Consider the following 23,523-nt stretch of genomic DNA (forward strand, 5'->3'; position numbering starts at 1 on the left):
CTCTTTGATAGGCTCGAGTTACTCGGAGGAGGTATCGAAGGAGATGTCAAAGTCGATATCATCCTGAATACTCTCCCCAAGACTTTTGAGAACTTCCGTCTTAATGCCATTATGAGTAAGGCCAACTATACTCTCAACGAGTTATTGAATACTCTAGTTATGGCAGAGGGAGTCTTGGGCAAAGGGAAAGAGGTACTTGTCGCTGCCAAGGGATCTGCTTCTTCGTCGAAAGGCGGGAAAAAGAAGTGGAAAGGTCCAAAGGGCAAGGGAGGCAAGGAAGCTAGTGCAAGTAGCAAAGTGGGCCGCCCTACCGAAGGCATGAAGAAGCCAACGGGAAAGGGAAAGTGCTTCAAGTGCGGCAATACTGGGCACTAGAAGAAAGATTGTCCGGTGCTAAAGGCAAAGGGATAAGGTATGTCACAAGTTTTAGTAACTGAAACATGTTTAGCTTCATTTTCTACTCATTCTTGGGTAGTGGATACGGGGGCAACTGACCATGTTTGTTACACCTTGGAGGGCTTCAAGCCGACAAGAGAGCTGGGAAGTGATGAAATCACCATCTCCATGGGCAATGCGTCAAAGGTCGCAGCTGTTGCAATTAGAGATTTATCTTTATGTTTTGCTGATGACATTTTAGTTTTGAGAGATATTTTATATGTGCCGGAGTTTCGGCGGAACATAATTTATGTTTCAAGGTTATTTTTTTATGGATATTCAAATACTTTTGATAGAGGTGTTTCTATCATGAAAATAACATGATTATTTGTTCCGGAATTTTGAACAACTCTCTCTATACTATTACATGTCCAATTAATAATTATGTCCATGTTGCATCTACATCACAAATTTGTCCAAATCCAAATAAAAGTAAATACTTTTCTCATGAACAATATACACATGTTTGGCACCTAAGGTTAGGCCACATCAATCTAAACAGGATCCAAAGGCTCGTGTCGAATGGAATTTTAAAAGATTTTCAAGTTGTTCCATTTAGAATCTGTGAATCCTGTATAGAAGGAAAGATGACGGCAAGGCCTTTTAAGGCAAAGGGGAATAGGGCCTCACATGTGTTAGAATTGATTCACTGACTTATGTGGACCGATGTCCACAAAAGCTCGTGGAGGGTTTGAGTATTTCGTCACTTTCATTGACGATTACTCAAGATATGAGTATATTTACTTACTTCAACACAAGTCTGAATGCTTTGAGAAATTCAAAGAATTCAAGGCGGAAGTGGAGAAGAGATTGGGTAAATCTATCAAGTCATTGCGGTCTGATCGCGGTGGCAAATACCTCGGAAACGAGTTTCATCAGCAATACTTGTCAGATTCTGGGATCACATCCCAATTGACTGCACCGGGTACTCCCCAACAGAATGGTGTAGCGGAGAGAAGAAATAGAACTCTTTTGGAAATGGTACGATCAATGATGAGTTATGCATCGTTGCCTATTTCGTTTTGGGGATATGCCTTGGAAACAACGGCTTACTTGCTGAATCTAGTACCATTCAAGTCTGTGCCTAAGACTCCTACCAAATTATGGTCAGGGCGAAAGTCCAGCTTGCATCATATAAAGGTATGGGGTTGTCCTGCATACGTGTTTGACAAAGAGGCCAAGAAATTGGAGCCTAGATGCGAAGTAATGTTGTTTGTAGGATATCCAAGGGAAATGAAAGATGGTTATTTCTATAATCCTAAGGATCAGAAAGTGGTTGTTAGCACCAACGCACGATTTTTGGAACAGGATTATATAGATAAACACAAGTCTAAGTCCGAGATTGTTCTTCAAGAAATCGAAGTCAATGGACAGGCGATTCCATCACCTCAGCCAAGTGTGCAAGTGAACACACCACAAGACACTACACAAACCATTGTCACAACTGTACCACCACCGCTTCGTCGTAGTGGGAGGGTTATCGTTTAACCTGATCGATTTATGTTCTTGGAAGAATCTTCGGATCTTCTTTCTGTTGATGAACAAAAGGATATCGACCCTGATAACTTTAGACAAGCGATGGAAGATCTAGATGCAGATTCTTGGTACGACGCCATGGTTTCTGAAATAGAATCCATGACTGCTATGGATGTATACGAGAAAATTGAACTACCAGATGGCTTTTTAGCTATAGGTAGTAGGTGGGTATACAAGAGAAAGAGAGATTCGAATGACGAAGTCGCAGCTTTTAAAGCTAGATTGGTGGTGAAAGGTTATACCCAGGAACAGGGTATAGGTTACGATGAGACCTTTTCGCCGGTTGCCATGCTTAAGTCTATCCGAATACTCCTTGCCATAGCAGCCCACATGAACCTTGAGGTTTGGCAAATGGATGTTAAAACCGTTTTTCTAAACGGTTTCCTTGAAGAAGGAAGGGACATCTATATGCAGCAACCCGAAGGATTTGTGAAGAAGGGCGAAGAGCATCTTGTATAGAAGCTAAAGAAGTCCATTTATGGACATAAGCAAGCTTCTAGGTCATGGAACAAACGTTTTGACGAGGTCATTAAATCCTATGGATTTACTCGTTGTGAGAATGAAAGTTGCGTGTACCGTTTAGATGCCAATGGTGACGTGGTTTTCCTTGCACTTTATGTAGATGATATCCTCCTCATTGGCAACAATGTGGCGCTATTATCGGACATAAAGAAGTGATTATCCGAACAATTTCAAATGAAGGACTTAGGAGATGCAGCGTACATCCTAGGGATCAAGGTTGTTCGTCATCGCCAGAAAAGGATGTTGAGCTTATCTCAAGCGTCCTACATTGATACTGTGATTGCTCATTTTAGCATGCAAACTGCCAAGAAATGATTGCTACCTTTCAGACATGGCATTCATCTATCTAAGGACATGTGTCATAAGACGCTTAGTGAGGTTGAGGAAATGAGGAAGGTACCATATGCTTCCGTTGTAGGTAGCCTCATGTATGCAATGCTTTGCACGAGACATGATATTTCCTATGTCGTTGGCATGGTTGCGAGATATCAGTCAAACCCTGGACCAGGACACTGGACTGCGGTAAAGCATATTCTCAAGTACCTGAAAAGGACTCGAGACTATAGGCTAGTTTACCAGTCAGACAGTCTAACTCCTTTGGGTTATACCGATTTGGATTTCCAGGCTGACCGGGATGAGAAGAGATCTACCTCTGGTTATGTGTTTACCTTGGGAGGTGGAGCCGTATCATGGCGGAGTGCAAAGCAGAAGTGCATTGCAGACTCCACCATGGAAGTCGAGTATGTAGCTGCTTCCGAAGCTGCTAAAGAGGCTGTATGGTTCCGGAACTACCTCTTGGATCTAGGAGTGGTACCTAATTTGTCTAAGAGTATCATAATTTATTGTGATAACTCGGGTGCAGTGGCAAATTCTAAGGAACCCAGGACCCACAATGCGACCAAACACATAGAGAGAAAGTACCACATCATACGAGAAATCGTATACAGAGAAGATGTGCTGGTTCAGAAGATCAATACCTTGGAGAACTTAGCTGATCCTTTCACAAAGAGTTTACCGCAGAAGGCCTACGAGAAGCATGCTCGAGGGATGGGATTGCGGTTGATGCCACCCACTTAGGAAACTTTTAGTATAAGTGGGAGAAGTGATAGTGTTGTAATAGCTAGTATTTAGACACATTGTATACTAAAAGTTTGCTTTAGTATAAGGGGGAGATTGTTGGTTTTGTATACTGAAAGCAAGAACGTTTTATGCTTGTATACAATGGTTCATGTGTTCACTATTTAATCTCTTATCTGATTGTGTTCATGAGTGCATATGTATGTCCTTTGTCTCTATACAAGTAGATTATATGGTGTGTTGTAGATCACAGAAGACCATATAATTGGAATAACCTTAAGAGATATAAAATGATCACAGCCGAGATGACTCTAGGACGAGTCGTTGGTTTAGGCTGCAGTATAGATGGAAGGAGTTTGTCTTGACTACTTGTCTATACTGGTACGTCATAACGTATTGATAGGATCACAGTGAGATGTATTCTTCTATCTGACATAAGTGAATAATCAAGATCTCGGTGACTTAATAGAATCTTAATACTAATTAGATTTCAAATATATATGTTGATTCGTGTATCACTTTGACTTACTATGGGTGAGAGTTATATATTAACTTGAGTACTCTGTATCTTGGGTGATAGCGGTCAATATATGATATTTGATTATCTGTATAAGTATCTGTATCCGGTATAGGATAATGGCATCTCCTTAAGGAGCTCAATAAGGTTTATTGTGTTAAACCCTGCAGGTTGATTAAGTTCAAACACAATAATGAGGTTTGAGTGGTACTGCTTAAGGATTACAAAGAGATTAATTAATTTAAGCTGTCAGAGCCCTAATTAATTGATGGATGTAGGATATTTTAAATACAGAGATTTAATAATTTAATAAGTTTAAATACGAGCCCCGACTCATCACCGGCAATAAAGGGGTAAGTCAGTATTGATTCTCTAGTGGAATGAATTAATACATATGAATTAATTATGATCTGGGCTGATCATAGAAATCAATTCATTAGAGGCCCATCTTTATTCCTTGTATCTGGTCCCTGGACTGGCCCAAAGTCTCATGTGCCCTAGTAGGAGTTAAGATATCCGAGAAACGATCCTATTGGGGCTAAAATCCTTCAGAGTTATAGTCATTTGTACTCATGTTTGAGCCTACTACTCTCGCCCAAACCATCGATCTAGGATGGAAGCAAATTCAGACACTGGATGCTCTAGCTAAGAGGTACAAAAGCAACCAGAGGGCTCCTACTTTCGCTTCTAGCAATAAGAAATGGGACAACACACTAAATGATCCCACCAAGCTACCTAAGAATTACAAGAAGCCATTTAAGTTACTAACTGAGGCTAAGATGGCGGCGCGAAGAGAGAAAAAACTTTGTTATAACTGTGATGTGTGTTAATAGGATTGCTTACATGGTGATGACTGAATATGAGGAAATAACCTACTTGCAATCCCTTACTGACTCCCCAGTGCTTGAATCTGAATCGTTGCAAGAAATGGATGAAGTAAAGATGTCCGTTAACACTATTTCTGGAGAAGGAGGACTTACCACCAACAACTACATATCTTGATAGACTCGGGTAGTACCCTCAGTTTTATCAAAGAGTCGACAGCAAGAAATTTGGGATGCAAGATAGAGCCCACTAAACCACTTTTGGTTAAGGTGGCAAATGGAAATCAAATGCTCAGCAATACTATGGTCAATGGATTCACGTGGACAATGCAGAATTAGACTTTTATCCACTCTCCCAGGCTGCTAGCAACAGAGGGTTATGACCTCATTTTGGGAGGGGGTTGGCTTAAGGCTTGTACTCCTATAGAACTTGAATATGACAAAATGATAGTCACTGTAAATTTGTTGGGAAAAGGGTAAAAATACAAGCTATATCTACTGCCGGAGAGTGTCACCTAATATCAGGACACAGTCTTTACAAGATGATACATCGAGAATACCCTACTTCCATCGACGAAGTTTATTGGGTTAAATCAATAAGCCATTCTCATGAGACAAACCACACTAAAGATCCGACTATAGAAGTTATTCTATAGGAATTATATGATATATTTGATGAACCTACCGGTTTACCTCCTCACAGGGGAGTAGAACATCAAGTGAATCTTAAGCCAGGGAGTTCTCCTAAGCACCAGTTTCCCTATCGAGTTTCCCACAGTCAGAAAGATGCCATTGAAAAGATAATTAAGGAGTTGTTGGTGGCAGGTTTCATTCAACACAACAAAAGTCCATTTTCCTCGCCTGTTCTCTTGGTCAAGAAAAAAGATGCTACATGGAGAATGTGTGTAGACTACCACTACCTAAATGGCTTCACCGTAAAGCATGAGTACCCAATACCAGTTATTGATGAACTTCTCGATGAGCTCTATGGTGCCAAATTCTTCTCTAAAATTGACCTCAGGTCAGGATATTTTCAGATCTTGATGAGTCCAGAACACATGTATCTCACTGCTTACGCATCAGGGACACTACGAGTTTATAGTGATGCCTTTTGGGCTCTATAACACCACCGCTACCTTTCAATCATTAATGAATCAAGTATTTCAAGACGAGCTGAGGAGAATAGTATTGGTGTTCTTTGATGATATTTTGGTTTATAACAAGTGTTAGGAGGATCATCTATTACACCTCAAGAATGTTTTATCTATATTACGAAAAAATCAGTTGTTTGCTAAGAGAAGCAAATGCCATTTTGGACAGAGGAGGATAGAATATCTTGGGCATGTGATCACAAAAGAGGGTGTTTCTACTGACCCTGACAAGGTAAATAGTATGATAAATTGGCCAACTCCATCCAATATCAAGCTATTAAGGGGATTTTTGGTACTCACTGGATACTATAGGAAGTTCGTCAAAAACTATGGGTTGTTAACTAAATTAACCCCTCACTGCCCTACTTAAAAAGGGAGCTTTCCTTTTGAATGAAGAAGCTGAGAGATCTTTCCAGTCCCTTAAAGTAGCCATGACTACTACCCCTGTCCTCACTTTACTTGATTTCACACAACCTTTTATTTTAGAGACGGATGCAAGTGGTTTTAGGATTGGGGCAGTGTTGATGCAAAGAGGCAAGCCCATTACTTATATGAGCAAGGCACTATGTCCAAAAAATCAGAATTTGTCTATCTATGATAGGGAATTTTTGGCTGTGCTAATGGCAGTCCAAAAATGGAAACACTATCTACAAGGCCACAGGTTCACTATTAAAACTGATCAGCAAGCTCTTAAGCACTTGTTTGATCAAAAGATTGTGAATCCGATTCAGCAGAAAGGAATATCAAAACTGATGGGATTGGATTTTGACATCCAATATAAGAAAAGAATAGGAAACAGTTGCAGATGAACTTTCAAGAAAGGAAGGAAAAACAGATGAGTGTTTGTCCATAACCACTGTTTTACCAAGTTGGATGAAACAGGTTGTGGAAAGTTATGTTGGGGATAAATTCTTCACTTCTATTTTAGAAGAAAAGGCCTTGGACAAATCTGCACACGCAGAATTTGTACTTACTGGTGATGTATTAAGGTATAAAGGGAGAGTTGTAATTGGAGAGGGAAATACACTAAGGAAAATCATATTACAATAAATGCATGATTCAGCTTATGGTAGGCACTCCGGGATTTTGGGCATATACCAGAGAAAGCATGGAAACATATTTCAATGGACTTCATTGAAGGCCTTCCTAAATCTTGGGGCAAGGATGTTATAATGGTTGTCATTGATAGATTGACCAAGTATGGTCATTTCATTCCCTTATCACATCCTTTCACGGCCCAATCAGCGTGGGACTCCAACTAAGGTTAAGCAACAACCCTCGACTTCTTTAGTAAACTGTAACAGCTTAGAATACTTGTGACATTCATAAGTGATGTTTTGGTCATCAACAGAGTTCCATCGTTAGGTTTTGGCAAACCGTTAAAATATGAAATTTTCCCAACAAGAGGGAAGAGAAAGAAAGAAGAGAGAAATAAAAGAAATTGTATTGAAAAATGACTTTTTACACAAAAAGTGGCTAAATTTTAAGTTTTTTATGTTGTTGAATATTTTTTATTTTTACTAGAACAAAGTGGATAATTTCATTGAGTGGACATTAAAAATGTCCACTTTGAATTAGTAAAAATAAAATAGCCCATTAAGATATATATATATATATATATATATATATATATATATATATATATATATATATAGGGGAGGGCCATAGTAAAAACACTTCTTAAAATATAAATATAAACATTTTTTAATGTACGAATTTTATCCAACAGGGTTACGAATTCATCCAACATGGTTACGAATTGTGAAAAATAAATTTTTGCTACCTTTGGGATTCGAACCCAGGACCACGAATTCATCTAAAAGGGTTACGAATCAACCGTGGATCTTGATGATCTAAGGGCTGAAAATCATTTATATTTCATACACTTAGGGTGTGTTTGATAACTGATATGAGATAAGGAATGATAAATAAAACCTAGATAAATAATATAGATTGAGTGAGATTGTTAATATTTTATAGGTGTTTGATAAATAAGATATAAATACTAAAATAACTAATATTATTGTTTGATACAAAAGATACAACTATAGATTAAAGAGTAAATTACAATTTTAACCTTATATAAAATTAAATAAACTAAACAAAAGAAAAATAAAAAAATACTAATTATCTAATCCCAACCCCCCAACCCCAACACCACCCCCCACCAGCCGCCCCAAAAATTATTCTTCTTCCATAACATTCCCTTACCCAACCCTCACCTTCTTTCTTCAATTCCTCTCTGTGGGCATCCCCCCCCCCCAAAAAAAAGACCTCTGTGAACCCCAACTCTGGAGCTCCATCTTATTTTTTGTCAATGAACCTCAAAAATCCATCTTTTCCCCCAAAAAATTCAATCTTCTTTCTCTGTCAATGAACCCCAATTCTCGCCTCTTCTCTGTCTAAATTTGTTCCTCCGTTCTCGCATCTTTACTGCGAAATCCACGCCGCCGGCGCAAACACTCATGCTGATTCTCCGATTCTTCCCCGTCGCTGACACTCACGCCTTCACCGCTCATCCTCGCTCGTCGCAGCTGTAACTAATTCCCATAGATGAGCAGACCCACATCTAATTCCGGTGACAGAGCCTCCGCCGGAAGGACTACTAGCGGGCCAGATAAATCGTCAACCACCAAATCGAAGGCCATGATGCCGTCGACAATGAGTTTTACCTCTTGTATTTCCCCAAAAATTCACGAAATGGAGAACTTGAACAAAGGGTAATTTTGCCTTCTAAAACTTAAACTAGAACACTGTTGAGCTAAGGGTTACGTATCCGAGGGTGTTCGGCGGATGGGGATGCTGGGTGGAACAGTGATTTTGGCACGGAACTCGGGCCTGACTTGTTAAGTATATAAGTTACCAAACGGACGGAAAAGGTATGATTATTTAACAATCACGCATAAACCACCCTACCAAAAACACCCTTAAGAGTGTTTTTATTCTAGCCCTCCCCTATATATGTATATATATATATATATGTATATATATATATATATATATATAAAGTAGCCACACTTACCATTTTACCCTTCACATAAAAAACTAAAAATTATCCACTAATTTTTCAGTTGTGAATTCGAGTTTTTGAACTCAAATTCATTAATTGTGAATTAATCGAGCTGGTTCTGAATTCTAGTCTTAAAACTTGAACTCACAACAAAGACAACTTGTTGTGAATTCGAGCTTTAAAACTGAAATTCACACCTAACACTAGTGATTCAGTTGTGAATTCTAGTTTTAAAACTCGAATTCATAACTAGAGATGTCAAATGGTACGGGTCGGGCCAGCCCGGCCCGAACCCACTGGGCTTTCAATTTTTCGGGCCGGGTCGGGCCGGCCCGAAATTAAATCGGGCTACAAAATTCTGGGCCCAGCCCAGCCCCTCTCGGGCCATCGGGCGGTCGGGCTAAACCAGCCCATAATTTTTTTAATATTTTTTTTACAAAAATAATAAAAAATAATTTAAATTAAAAAAATTAACTCAAATTTAAATTAATAAACTTGGGCTCTTATATCTTAATTTCGGCACAAACATCTCAAATTTGAGCTAGAATACACCATATGCTGCATTGCTACTCTACACAAATGGAGCAATTAAAAATTCATAACAAATGATGTATTTAATTAGTGCATTATTAATCGACAAGATAGTTCTCATAAAAAAATAAAAATCATAAATCATATCATTGTTAAATATAAATAAACATGAATTAAATTTTGTTTTTGTAATCCAGCTTGAGATAATTTAGTCTTTTAAAGTTTTCTTAATGTATATAAATATAATTAATATATATATATATATATATATAAAATAAATGGGCGGGCCAAAAAAGCCCGAAAACCCCGGGCTTAAAAGCCCGAAACTCGATAAGCCCGACGGGCCAAAAACCCCGGGCTTTTAGGCTCGATTTTTTTTGGGCTCTATTTTTTCAAGCCCAGTCCGCCTCCTAACCCGGGCGAGCCGGGCCGGCCCATTGGGCCGGGTCAATTTTGACATCTCTATTCATAACCAAGACAACTAGTTGTAAATTTGAGCTTTAAAACTCGAATTCACAATCAATACTAACAATTTAGTTGTAAAATCATCAAGCTGGTTGTGAATTCGAGTTTTAAAACTTTAATTCACAGCCAGTCTATATTCGAGTTGTGATTATAGTTTTAAAATTCGAATTTACAACCAAGACAACTAGTTGTGAATTTAAGTGTAATAGCCCCACCTTATTTTTGTTACTATTTACTGCATAATTAAGTTGAGATATTAGATTTTGCTATAGATATTCATTAAATAAAGAATTTTAGCAAGCCAATCCCTACATGAGATTAATTGATTAAGTAAGAAATATAGATATAATTATTTATATTTTAGGAAACCAGTAACCTTTTTGCTGGGCTAGCAAATACCTTTTAGCTGGGCTAGCAAATTTGTTAGAGAAAGAAGCCCAAGTTAATGCTATTATTCTTTGGGCAGCTCAATCTCTATATATAAATTTAGCTTCAGTCCAATAGTGTTATTGTTTGGGCCTATGTCTTTATTTGGTAGCTAAAGCCCAATTATTGTATATAAATTCAGTTTCAGACTAGCCCAATAGCTATTATTGGCCCAAGGTGTGATGAAAAGCCCAAATCTATATATTATAACTATCCCAATTGGCGTCCAAATTCTTGAATGTTCAGTTCATCATCAGATCAAATTATTTATCTTGTGAAGAAACTCAACTTGTGACTCAGCCACTCCTCTAACCGACTGAAAACAGTATAAGAAAAGGGGAACTAAGCATGAAACAATTTTTCCCCATTCTGCAAATTCCAAACAGCAAAACAAACATTCATTAAAACACAAACATCCCCGCAGTAGTTCACAGCAAAGAAGGTAGTCTTTCTTTTGTTCAATACATGTAAAGAATGCTATTAGCAACAGGGAAAATGGACCTAACTACAAAGTTAAGCATAGCATAACTAACAACAGTATACTTTCTTCTATCAAAACTTTAGCTTTTCAGTAAGCAATAAAGAAAACAATCATAAAAATAGGATCTTGAGCTGATAAAGGACTGTTGCGCCGGAGACGTCTCAAGCAACGACGCCGGTCGATTCCTGAAAAGGAACAATTAGAGATTTATTAATTGAGATATTAGATTTGAAATAGAAAATAGATAGGAAGTTTACTAGGATAGGATTTTGAACTGGAAATAGAAAAGAGGGGTTAACAGCAGCAGCAGCAGCCACAGCCGTGAGCCACCCCGGCGGAGGCGCGACTGGCGGCGGCGAACACCGGCGCTTCCCGCGCCACGGCGGCTACTGACAGCCGAGCGAGAGAGGGAGGTTGAGCGAGAGGTCGAGAGTGAGTGAAAGGGGTGGGCAGGTGGAAGGAGAGAGAGACGGTTGGGCGAGCGAAGAAAGGAGGGGGAGACAGAGGCGGCACCGCCGGCGCTGCATGCGCCGTCGCGACTAGGGTACAGACAGAGAGAGAGAGAGATTGAGAGGGGCAGAGAGAGGGGGATTTCGAGGGAGAGCAGAGAAAGGAAGAAAGAGAGGGAGAGAGAGAGATGGGGAAGCTTACCTGAATCAGAGGGGGCGGCGGTGCGACGAGCACGGCGGCGGCAGTGGCGGAGTTCACCGGAGGAGCAGACTTCAGGAAATTAAGAAAACCCTAGATCTATTTCTAATTCAGGAAAAGGGGAAGAAAGAAAGAAAGAAAAGAAGGGGGACGAGGAGAGGCCGACCTCGCCGCGCCGGAGGCGGCGAAGGCCGGCGACGCTCGCCGGGAAAGAGAGGGACAGAGAGGGGCGGTAGAGAGCAGAGAGAGAGAAGAGTTCTATACAGAACAAAAGAGAATCTATATCTATATATCTATATATCTATCGGTTGTGGTTCTAGAGAGAACTACATTATTTGTGAGAACGGGAGAACCATCAAATCTAATGCATTCACTGTAAAAATTAATGCATCCGTTGTTAAAATTAATGCACTCAAAAAAATAAAAAAAATGATCCCTTCAGGATTCGAACACAGGATCTGCATTCATCCAACAAGATGATGCATCCACCGTAGATCTTGATGATCGAATGGCTGAAAATGGTTCTCCGGTCTTCTTTTATTTATGGTTCTTTCCTGAATCTCTCCCTATATCTATATATCTATATATATATATATGAAACACCAGTTTTTGTTCCAAGCCAATTTTTCTCTTTCATTCCACTATGCATTTTTCACATTTTCTCTCTCCTCTCTCTATCACACGTTTTTTTTTTTTCCACTATTTTTGTCATACAATTTCTCTCTCTTCTACTCTCTTTTTCATACTTTAGCGATTTTCTTAAAAAAAAATTAAAATTAATATATGGAAAGATATTCTATATGTGTCTTAAATTAAAGATAATGACAAGATCTTTAATTTGATATAAAAATCATAAAATATGAATTTGAAACAAATAAGTTATTGTAATTAAAGAATTTATGGTAATTATTTTTCTCTCTCCTATTTCTTTTTCTCTATTCTTTTATATTTTTATCACTTCCTTTTTTTGCACTATTATTATTGTTGTTATTAATATTATATCGAAATTGTTTTATTGTAATTTAATAATTGTTGTTATTGTATTTTTTTTCTCTCTCTCTCTTTACTACAAAATTTATCTCTTATCTTTCATCTTTTGATAAAAAAAATTAATTTAGAATGAATAAGTTATGATAATTTAAAGTTTTAAAATATTAGTATTTTGTTCTTTCCTCTCTACTTTAATGAGTGTTAATTTTCTCTTTAATGACATGTTTACTTTTTTCTATTATATTATTATTATTATTTTTTTTTGTATTTTTAGATAAAAATAAGTAAATATCATGTGTTTGTGTTTACATATATTTTTTTAATTATAATAGTTTAAATGTAATAGAGGTGAAGGAATATATATTGGTTCATTTTATAACTCTTTTTTTAAAATAATTTTTTTGTATTAATGTTAATTTAACTTTGTAGATGAAATTAGTATATATATTAAAAATATATCATTTCAATTTTTTTTATTTGTGAATTATTTATTTATTATGATGCATCATACTTTATAATTATAATAAAATATAATGCTAATTTTCATTATCAAATGATTATTAATTATTTAGTAACTATAATTGTCATTACACTTTATACAAAGTTGAAAATTTACATTTTCAAATCTAAAATTTTATTGAGTAATTGATGTCGTTTAATTTCGATACTCGCCGTGCATAGCACGGGAGATCGTTCTAGTAATATATAAAGAAACAGTTTAACGGCATCCTATTTATCGTCATTTTTCTAACAAAGTTTTCTTAATATTTAAGGGAAGTTTGACAGTTTATTTAAATTTCTGTTTCTTTTTTCAACTTCATTATCCTATTTTTTTTGCTCACATGGAGAATACAGTTTTTATCATTTTCTTTCTATCACTTGCTAATTTTTATTATTCTCTCTCTCTATTATCCGTGGCTAACAAACAAGCCCACGATCCTCCACCAGATCTTCCAACATTTTTTTTTCATTTAAGAATGAGAATTTTTTTTTTGCTTTTTTTTTCTTCTTCTAAGTTAATTTCTAAAATATTGTAAAAGGGAAAAAAAAAAAAAAACGTTTGTCATGCTCTCTGAAATTTACAGAATGAGAATTGAGAAAAGAAATCAATTCACACTCGGAAATATCGTGAGCATAAAAGAAATCTCCTCGATAACAATAATAGATATATATATATATATATATATAGGGAGAGGTTCAGGAAAGAACCATAAATAAAAAAAGAACGGAGAACCATTTTCAGCCATTCGATCATCAAGATCTACGGTGGATACATCATCTTGTTGGATGAATGCAGATCCTGGGTTCGAATCCTGAAGGGAGCAATTTTTTTTATTTTTTTGAGTGCATTAATTTTAACAGCAAATGCATTAATTTTTACAGTGAATGCATTAGATTTGATGGTTCTTCCGTTCTCACAAATAATGTAGTTCTCTCTAGAACCACACCCTATACATATATATATATATATATATATATATATATGAAATAATGAAAATAGAGTTTTTGATTGTTTTTATATTCAACTAAGGTGTAGGAAATTATATTGATTTATTTAGAACTCTTTAATACAATAAAGAAACAAAATATTTGAATTAATTAACATTTAATGAATAATTTTCAGTTGTTCAATATACTATAATTATGATTACACTTTATATAAAGTTGAAAATTTACCTTTTTAAATTTTAGATTTTTATTCAGTAATTGATGTGGATTATTTTATTTCATTTTTAGAATATATTTGCATTCGTTTGTATTTTAATTTTGTTTAATATTTATATTTATTTATTTAAAAATTTTGTTTAATTTCGATGTTCGTCGTGCATCGCACGAATGGGTGTACTAGTTGAATTAATGAAGAAGAATTAAAATGTTTTCTTAAATTCTAAATTGTTTATTAAATCAGAAAATAGTTAATTTATTTAATTGGGCTCAAATTAATTTTGAGGAGCCTATTAATTCTCTAATGGGCTAAGTTAAGTGACATTTCTGTGGGGGGTAATTTTAAATACACCCCCCAATTTTCTCACCATAATCCCTTATTTAAAAAAAATAATAAAAATAATTATAATTTTACTTTTATATCCTTATAGCCTCCCTCTAAAATTTGTAATAAATTTATAAGGGCGCCACCGTCGCCAAGCTTCAAAGCGCTATCAAGTTCAACGAAGGGGGTCATGTTAATCACTCAATTTTATGGAAGAAGTATATTCGTGTTGGTGGTGTTGAGCCTCCTCATGGTCCTTTAGGTTGGGCCATCAACAACAACTTTGAATCTTTTGAAGCTCTAATACAGAGATGAATGCAGAAGGTGCTGCTGTACAGGGTTCAGGATGGGCGTGGCTTGGTTTGGACAAAGAATTCAAGCTAGAGTTGGTATTGACGTCTGGGAACATGCATATTATTTGCAATACAAGAACGTGAAGCTTGACTACTTGAAGAATATATGGAAAATTATAAATTGGAAATATGCTAGTGAAGTTTTTGATAAAGAGAAGGCATAGTGAAGCTGTCGAGGTGAGGTGTTGAATTGGAGAGGAATAAATATATTGTGGCTGCTGAGGGTCTATAATTTGAAACGAGCAGATGGGGGCTATAAGTATATAAGGATATAATAGTAAAATTATAATTATTTTTATTATTTTTTTAAATAGGGGGCTATGGTGAGAAAATTGGGGAGCTGTACTTAAAATTACCCTTATGTTGAGCTTTTGATTTATTAGGTAATAGGATTGTTTTAATTGGACCTTTGATTTATTCACATGAGCTGCATTATTAGTATTTGAGCCCAATAGTTTATGTAAATAAGATTAGCTATTCATTAATAATTAGAAGTGGTTAATTAAAGCATTTAAACATATAGAAATTTTCAAATCTATTAATAATTAATTTATGCTATTACCCTATGTATTTATGTATAAATTAGACATTAGATTATTTCAAAATTAGGTTCTTTAAAAGAAAATGAAAAGGAGAATTTATTTTATTTCTAAAGAAGTATTTATTTATTAATTAGTGTAAGTAGAGTTATGATTAACGACATAGTTATGATTACCGCAGTTTAAGTCTATGTTGGTATTTATTGATAAGTTTGCCAAATAGCAACTAGTCTCTATTCCATGATTTCCAAATAGAAATATCACCTTAAGACAGACATAAGTATTCTTTAAGTCGGATCCATATTATTTTCTCGTTATTTATTTAGTTAGTTAATCTATACTGAAGGTCCTATACAAGAGAAGGTGAAGCCATAGTTCAGAATCACCTAGATCATCAGACCACGATCAGGTTGGCTTTCTTATATAAAAATCAAAGTTTAAATTACGTTGTAGTTAAACAGATATTGTGAACTATCAACATTGCCTATTAATTTTAATATTTATGTATAATACCTATCTGGCACCAGCAGTTAATCGAATACGGGTCCTGTTCTATCTAGATGTTAGACAGGATTAGTGTACACAAGGGACTGTGAGCCGTTTAGTGTATCGGCCGGTCTAAGACCGTGAGCCGATTTAACATATCGGCCAGTCAGTGACCGTAGAAGGTGGCCACCTTCTCGGCACACAATTATCATTGCAGATATGGTAGAGTACAAATAAACATAGTCTGATCAGATGAACTTTAGTACAAGTAAATGATTAATGGGTGCAGACTTTTTACTAAAATCTCTGTACGCCGTGAGAAAAGGCATGATAATTTACAGCTTTAGTATGCATGTATGTAGCTTTGGCTCGTGCCCACCAAGTATTTTATACTTAGCCCTATGGTGTTGAGATGATGTCGAGCGGTCTTTTGTTTCATTTCAATGTATATATCGAGACGCATGTCTTGAACATGCCTCTCTAGTCAGTTCTTCTGCTACGAACACTTATTTTGTGTAAAGATCACAATAGGCCTTCTCCATTGTGAATCTTATATGTAAATTATACCTTTTGGTTCGTTGTGCCCTTTCAAGTTGTTAAGGGTAACTCTTTTATATATATTTGAGTTTTCTTGCGGTTCAGAGCAAACCTTCGATCCACTATTATGCTTTAGTCCCCTTCTATATTCCCGCTTCTTAATTTCCTCCCTTGATCATGATTCCCCGGATTAACTATCCTTAGTTAAGCCCGGTCGTGACATTAAGTTTTAAAACTCGAATTCATAACCAACACTAGTGATTCAGTTGTGATTTATCGAGTTGGTTGTGAATTCATGTACATTAATAACACAAATTCATTTCCACGACAATTTGACAACACACAATTTTAAATATTTAATTAAATCTACATCAATTTCTCTATCACTTGTATCTCTTTTTTTATTATTAAAATTGAATCTCTTTTTCGATCAAATAATCAACTCGATTTTGCAAATAATCAAACCGAACCGCAAGTTTTTGGTTAGATTTGACATAAATCATTTTTTTAAATAAAAAACCTGTTGGTACAAAATTTTTAAATGTCGTTCACATAAATCCTACGAAACTCCTGTTAAGGAAGGCCAAACATGAAGAGGGGTTTCTCCGCAGTTCAAATTAGCAATTAAGATATACCGAACAATTTCATAAGAAAAAATTATATTATATATAAAGCAGCAGTTCTAACGGCTATAATTTACCGGCAAAAATCAAATTCTCCAGGAAATATTTAATTTTGTTTCTTTTACGGCAGTTGTCTCGCCATTCATTAGATTTAATGTCACAGCTATTATCTTGGACATTAAGCCCACATTTGATTGGATGTTTTTAGAGGTTGGAAAGGGAATCAAGTAATTGAATCCATTACTTGTTGTTTGGTTTGGATAATGAGATAATCATTACCCTTACTTGAGGGTAACCCAATCATCCAATTTGTTACCGCTCAAAATAGAGGGGAAACAAAAGAAAGGGAATCCCTTACTAATGTTTCCTTTTCATTGTTAAACCAAACACTCAATAAAAATAATGGTTATCGTTACCATTCCACTCCTTTATTTGATTCCATTCTCTTTCCATTCCTCTATGTTGGGAACCTTGTGGAATATCCTAACCCTTGTTTTGATGATACCAAAATTCATAGAACTTAAATGTAATAGACTAGAATTGTTTTTGAACTCAAGTGTTAGAGTTCGTTTCTAGTTTAGTTGCGGTGTCAAAGACTGAAGACTGAAGACTGAAGAACGAAGACTGAAGACTGAAGACTGCAGTTACCAACTGAAGTATCAGTTGAAGAATCAGTTGAAGACTGATTATTTAATGCGCGCCATGGACTGATACTAAAGTCAAGTATCAGTTGAACATTCCTCCTAGGACTGATCTTCCAACGTTCAGAGAAAGCCACGTACGCTCAAGTACAGCCGCATTAAATGCAGAGATATCTCAATATCTTATCTCTGCAGAGGTCATTCCTATCTGGTGGTTACTTTTCAGAGATGTCACATCTCCTGTCCATCAAAGAGAGCCGTTTCCACACAGACAAGGAACCTCGAAGATTGAAGCCTCAGCCCAAATTCGAATTGCTCTCCAACAGAAGAAATCTTGAGGACGATTTACGCTAACGGATCTATTCAAGAGTTCTCCTACAAATAGCGCTCGAGGATCACTTCAATCTTCACCGATTCAACGACATAAGCTGAAGCTCTGCCGAAATAGCTACTCAGCCTAAAGCTTAAACCGCCCAAAGCTTGAATCGAAGAAGAGAATTCCAAAGCCAAAATCAGTCACTGCTGATTACATACATTCTCTTAGACCCTAGGCATATATTCTGTGTACCCAGAAGCCAAAGGTCAAACTTGCTTCAAAGAACTTGTTCTTTGTAAGTATAGTTGGCACTCGTTTAAACCTCTCCCCCATAAGAGTGTTTGAGTGACTCGGAGTTTCAGAAGGTGTTCTGAACTCTGATAGGGAAGTCTGAGCACGAGGTGTGCTTAGCAAGGAAATCCTGCGCGAGCTGTGTAGGTGCTGAAATCCTGCGCGAGGTGTGTAGGTAGGGAAACCCTACGCGAGGTGTGTAGGTGCTGAAGAGAGAGCTATCTTCAGTTCACGGTTTGCAGTGCACCCGGGAAGCACTTGCGGAGTGGATTGTTGGTCTGATCAACCAGCCGTGGATGTAGGAAAGAGTTTTTCCGAACCACGTAAAAGTCTCTGTGTTATTTACAGCTTTCAGTTTTACATTCATAACTGTGTTATTTCAATTGATAAAACTGAATGCTGACTAACTAAAAAGAGAAACCTTAATCCAACTATCTGCTCCACCGAGGCTATTCGAAACTAAGTTTAATTTCCGCTGCGTATGATATCAATCTGACTCACTATCCTCTGATAGTAAGGAAGAGAGATATCATCTTCATCTCTGCAAACACGACTGAAGCCCTTACGTGGATCAGTTAAGTTCCAGTGACTTAACTGATAACTCTTTACTGAAGAGCTTTCAGTATCAGTCGTCAACCCTGTTGGTCAACACTTATTTCGGTTAAATAGGTGTCTTGTTTGCGTGTAAAGTTTCGTTTCTATCTCTGACTGAGATCCCTCTGATTGAGGTTTGTAGATAGTCATATAAATAGCCTATAGGTGTATTCCCCCCCCCCCCCACACACCTATTCGAGACCCCCCCGGACCCAACAATTGGTATCAGAGCAGGTTGTTCGCAAGAACTATCTGTCTCTGACTAGTTCTACTTGAACTAGATCCTTTTTTAAAGGTCTCGAAAAAGTTTTACTCTTTCTTATTGTTTTGTGCTTGCTACTTGCTTTATCTGCTGTTACCTGTTTTTTTTTTTATGTAGACTAACCACAGCAGATTATCTTCTCTACCTATGTTTTGTATTGAAAAATACGACATATGGAAGTTTCGGCTTGAAAGCTTCCTCATTGCCCAACATTGTAGAATGTGGGAAGTCATCACCAGCGGTCCAATCATTATCACCGAAACTGTAAAAAGGGTTCCTACTGACATCCGTCAGGAACCTTACGATGAGGACCAGCCCAAGTCAAAGGCAGACTTCACCACAGAAGAAAGGAAGCAAGATGAGCTAGACAACCTCGCCAAAAGCATCATCTCCGGCACCGTTCCTGACAAGTATGTCATGAAGATCATCAAGTGCAGGACAGCAAAGGAGATGTGGGATATTCTGGAAAGAATGTGCGTAGGTTCTGAGGAGATCAAGGAGAATAAGCTTTCCATAGCTTGTCAGAAATTCGACTCCTTTCTCATGCTCAAGAATGAATCTGTCGAGGAAATGGAACAAAGATTCAATCTCATATTGAATGAAGTTCAATCCATTTCCAAAGACAAATACACTCAACGAGAAATCAACTTGAAGATTCTTCGAGCACTGCCACGAGGAGAATGGCAGATCTACTCAGTCGCTCATCAGCATAAGCCAGGATTCAGTCAGCTCCCGACAAACAAGCTTTTCTCCGATCTCATGGCAAATGAGTTCGATCTTCTGAGAAATCTTGGTAACAAGAAGGCTGGAGGATCAGACGAAGATGGTCCATCAACCTCAAGAGGAGTTGCACTGAAGGCCTCAACCAGAGAAGGCAAGAAGCAGATCAAGGAGCCAACGGAACTCAACCCTGAGGACTTCTTCAGTCAATATGCCTTGTTGACTGACAGATTCAACAAGATGGAGTCCAAGTTCCGGAAGTACAGAAGGTTCCACAAGCAGCACTACAAGGGAAAAGAAAGAGAAAGGGACTCCAGACATTCCACAGATAGAAGCGGAGAAAGGAAGTCAGCTGCTTACGACATCAAAGAATTGGAATGTTATGGATGCAGAAAGAAAGGACACTTTAAGCATGAATGTCCTGATTTGACTCCAGCTGAGCGCAGGGAACTGAAAGCAAAGAAAGATCGCAGATCTTTGAAGAAGAAAGCGATGGTTGCTGATGATGCTGACTCTTCCAACGACACATCAGAATCATCCGACTTCGACAGTTCCAGCTCAGATGATGAGAGCCGAGCCCTGATGGCCAACGAATCAGAAAGTGTAGCTGACAACAGCTACGACAATGGAATGAATGGCCCAGAGGTAAAAACTCTCACGAAAACTCCATATACTGATAACTTCCTGATGCTTTCAGGAGACCACTCAGAATCTGGAGATAGCTCATCCGTTGAAACTGACGAGTTTGATCAGCTCCTGACTGATCACTGTCAGCTGAGGAAAATGTTCGAAGATCTCCTCAAGCAGAATCAGAAAAAGGACAAGGAGATTGATGATGAACGAGCTAAACATCAGACAATCATCTACTTTCCGGATGAAACATGTCTTGATCAGCTAATCATGGAGAACAGCCGACTGGAAGAAGAGCTCAGAATCTCCAACTCAGAATGTGAAAGAGCTTCTCATGAAATCAAAAGGCTTAATCACAAGCTGGAAGAAACAGTCAAGAACTGCATGATGCAGTCTCCCATGATGAGCAACTTTCCATCGAAAGGACTGGTCAACAGCATCGGAGGAAAGGTTGCAGCTGCCAAAGGAAAAGATATCATGATCATCTCTATGAATGATCCTTCTGAAATCACAACCTCAGAAGAATCAAGAGATCATGATATGGATGAAGTTCACAAGCGCAGACTGATGGCCAGATCAAATGTTCCACCTCCACGAAGCTACAGACGAGCTAAGGAGGCTCCCAACCAGATCATCTTATTGAAAAGGCTGGAAAGCAGATTTCAGTCAAAGATCCGGGAAGGAACATCAGGAGCCAAGAAGAATCTTTCTCATCAACCCAGGGGGAAGAAAGGCCACATCAGTCAGAAACTGACATCCTCAGTTCAGTTTCAGAAAGAACAACATCCATGGAGATCAAGCAATGCTGAGTCCAGTCGAGCCATGCCACTTCCTCGACGACAAGCCACTAGACGTCAGACAAATCTCCATAAGTCTGCAAAGACTAAAGTATCTCATGGAAGATACTTCGGCGAGCAAAGAAGACCTCAACCACTCACCAGACAGAACTGCTACAAGAGTGAGGCCTTCAAAAGGATTTCTCAACGGAAGAATGCTCATATGCCACCTGAAGCGCCAACGACACCGATCAGACATCCAACAATGCGCAAGAAATCAGCCAGACCAATTCTGAAGCAGATTTGGGTTCCAAAGGGAACTCAAACTAACATTGAAGGACCCAAAGCTTGATTGGGTGCCTGAAGCAACTCTTTCTTACAGGTCAATGTCAGGAAACATAAAAAGAAGGAAGAGGACAAAGCTTCAATCAGAACGTGGTATCTGGACAGTGGCTGCTCGAAGCATATGACGGGCTACAAAGAATATCTATCCCAGTATGTTGAGAAAGCTGGATCCAAAGTTGCATTCGGAGACAACTCGATTGGAGAAACAAAAGGCTATGGTGTGCTCAACATGGGTAACGCCAGTATCAGTAATGTTAGCTTTGTTTCTGGTCTTAAACATAATCTGTTGTCTGTGAGTCAATTTTGTGACAGTGGTTTCACAGTGAAAATCAAAAAGGATGAATTCACTGTTAGAAACAATCAGAAGAAGGTGGTTCTGAAGGGATTCAGACAAGGAAGTCTCTACGTCGTTTCTTGGGAAGACAGCCCACCAGAAACGTGCCTCATCAGTAAAAGCAGCTCAGAGCTCAATTGGCTATGGCACAAGAGACTCAACCATCTCAACTTCAAGACGATCAACAAACTTGCTAAACATCAACTGGTAGAAGGACTCCCTTCTATTGTATTCCAGAAGAAGCAAGAATGTGAAGCATGCCTCAGAGGAAAGCAGACGCGGACATCATTCAAGTCAAAGACAGGACACTCCTCTGAAAGGATTCTGCATCTACTTCACATGGATCTGTTTGGCCCGATCACTCCAAGAAGCTACAACGGTAGGAAGTACACCTTGGTAGTTGTGGATGATTATTCACGATATACCTGGGTTATCTTTCTTTTCAAAAAGAAAGAGACACTGGAGGAACTGCCAAAGCTGTTGAAGAGACTGAGCGTTGAAAAGAAAGTCAACATCATCAGCATCAGATCAGATCGTGGGACTGAGTTCCTCAATACAGTCATTCGAGAGTATTGTGATGAACAAGGAATCAGTCATCAAACTTCTGCAGCAAGAACTCCACAGCAGAATGGAATTGCAGAGAGAAGAAACCGGTCTCTAAAGGAAGCAGCAAGGACGATGCTAGCCGGTCAAAACTCCCCTTGAAGTTTTGGGCCGAAGCAGTCAACAACGCATGCTACACGCAGAATCGCTCCTTCCTCACTCAGAGACATGGAAGAACTCCATACGAGTTATGGAAGAACAGAAAGCCATCGATTGCCCATTTTCATGCTTTCGGTTCTAAGTGTTTCATACACATCAACGATAAGAAGAGGTTGAACACCTTCGATTGCAAGGCTGATCCAGGAGTCTTCCTTGGATACTCCGGAACAGAGCGTTCAAGCAAAGCCTATCGAGTGTTCAATACTCAAACTCTATGTGTAGAAGAAACACCTCATGTGATCTTTGATGAGTCTACAGATGGTTTCAGGGAACAAGATGCTGAAAAGAATGTTCAGATCACTGAAGGTTCCAAAGCTGAAATCCATACTGACGAGCCCTCTACTGTCTTGGTATGGGGACCTGGCAAGGATGAAGATACTGAGATGCTTCAGTATCAGAAGATCAACCAACGGTCTGAAGTTCAAACTGGAGCCAATACAGATGGCAATAGTCAAGGGGGAACTCCAGTTGCTGAAGTTCAAGTTGAACGCGCAGAAGCCGCCCCAGCTCAACTCTCCCCTGCTCCAGAAAGTGCTCAACATCCCAGAGCTATTCTAACTGAAGAAGCTCCACCATCTCCTGAAGAAATCAAGAAATATCGAAGATGGTTTGAACTCTACTCTAAGGAGAACATCATTGGAGAACCATCAGATGGCGTCAAGACTCGGAGATCTATGTGCAACCTCGTCTTCGACATTAACCAGAACTGCA

At 38.1% G+C, this 23,523-nt stretch overlaps 1 long non-coding RNA gene across 1 annotated transcript; it reads right to left on the minus strand.

Moving 5' to 3' along the window:
• Positions 1 to 10,921: 10,921 nt before the first annotated feature.
• On the minus strand, positions 10,922 to 12,001 carry LOC130996256 (uncharacterized). The gene is made up of 2 exons (XR_009092465.1): positions 11,627 to 12,001; positions 10,922 to 11,160 (listed from the first exon to the last, which is right to left on the minus strand). It is a non-coding gene; the product is annotated as an uncharacterized LOC130996256 (long non-coding RNA).
• Positions 12,002 to 23,523: the final 11,522 nt, after the last annotated feature.

This window comes from Salvia miltiorrhiza, chromosome 7 (genome assembly GCF_028751815.1).
Source record: "Salvia miltiorrhiza cultivar Shanhuang (shh) chromosome 7, IMPLAD_Smil_shh, whole genome shotgun sequence".
NCBI classification, from domain to species: Eukaryota; Viridiplantae; Streptophyta; class Magnoliopsida; order Lamiales; family Lamiaceae; genus Salvia; species Salvia miltiorrhiza.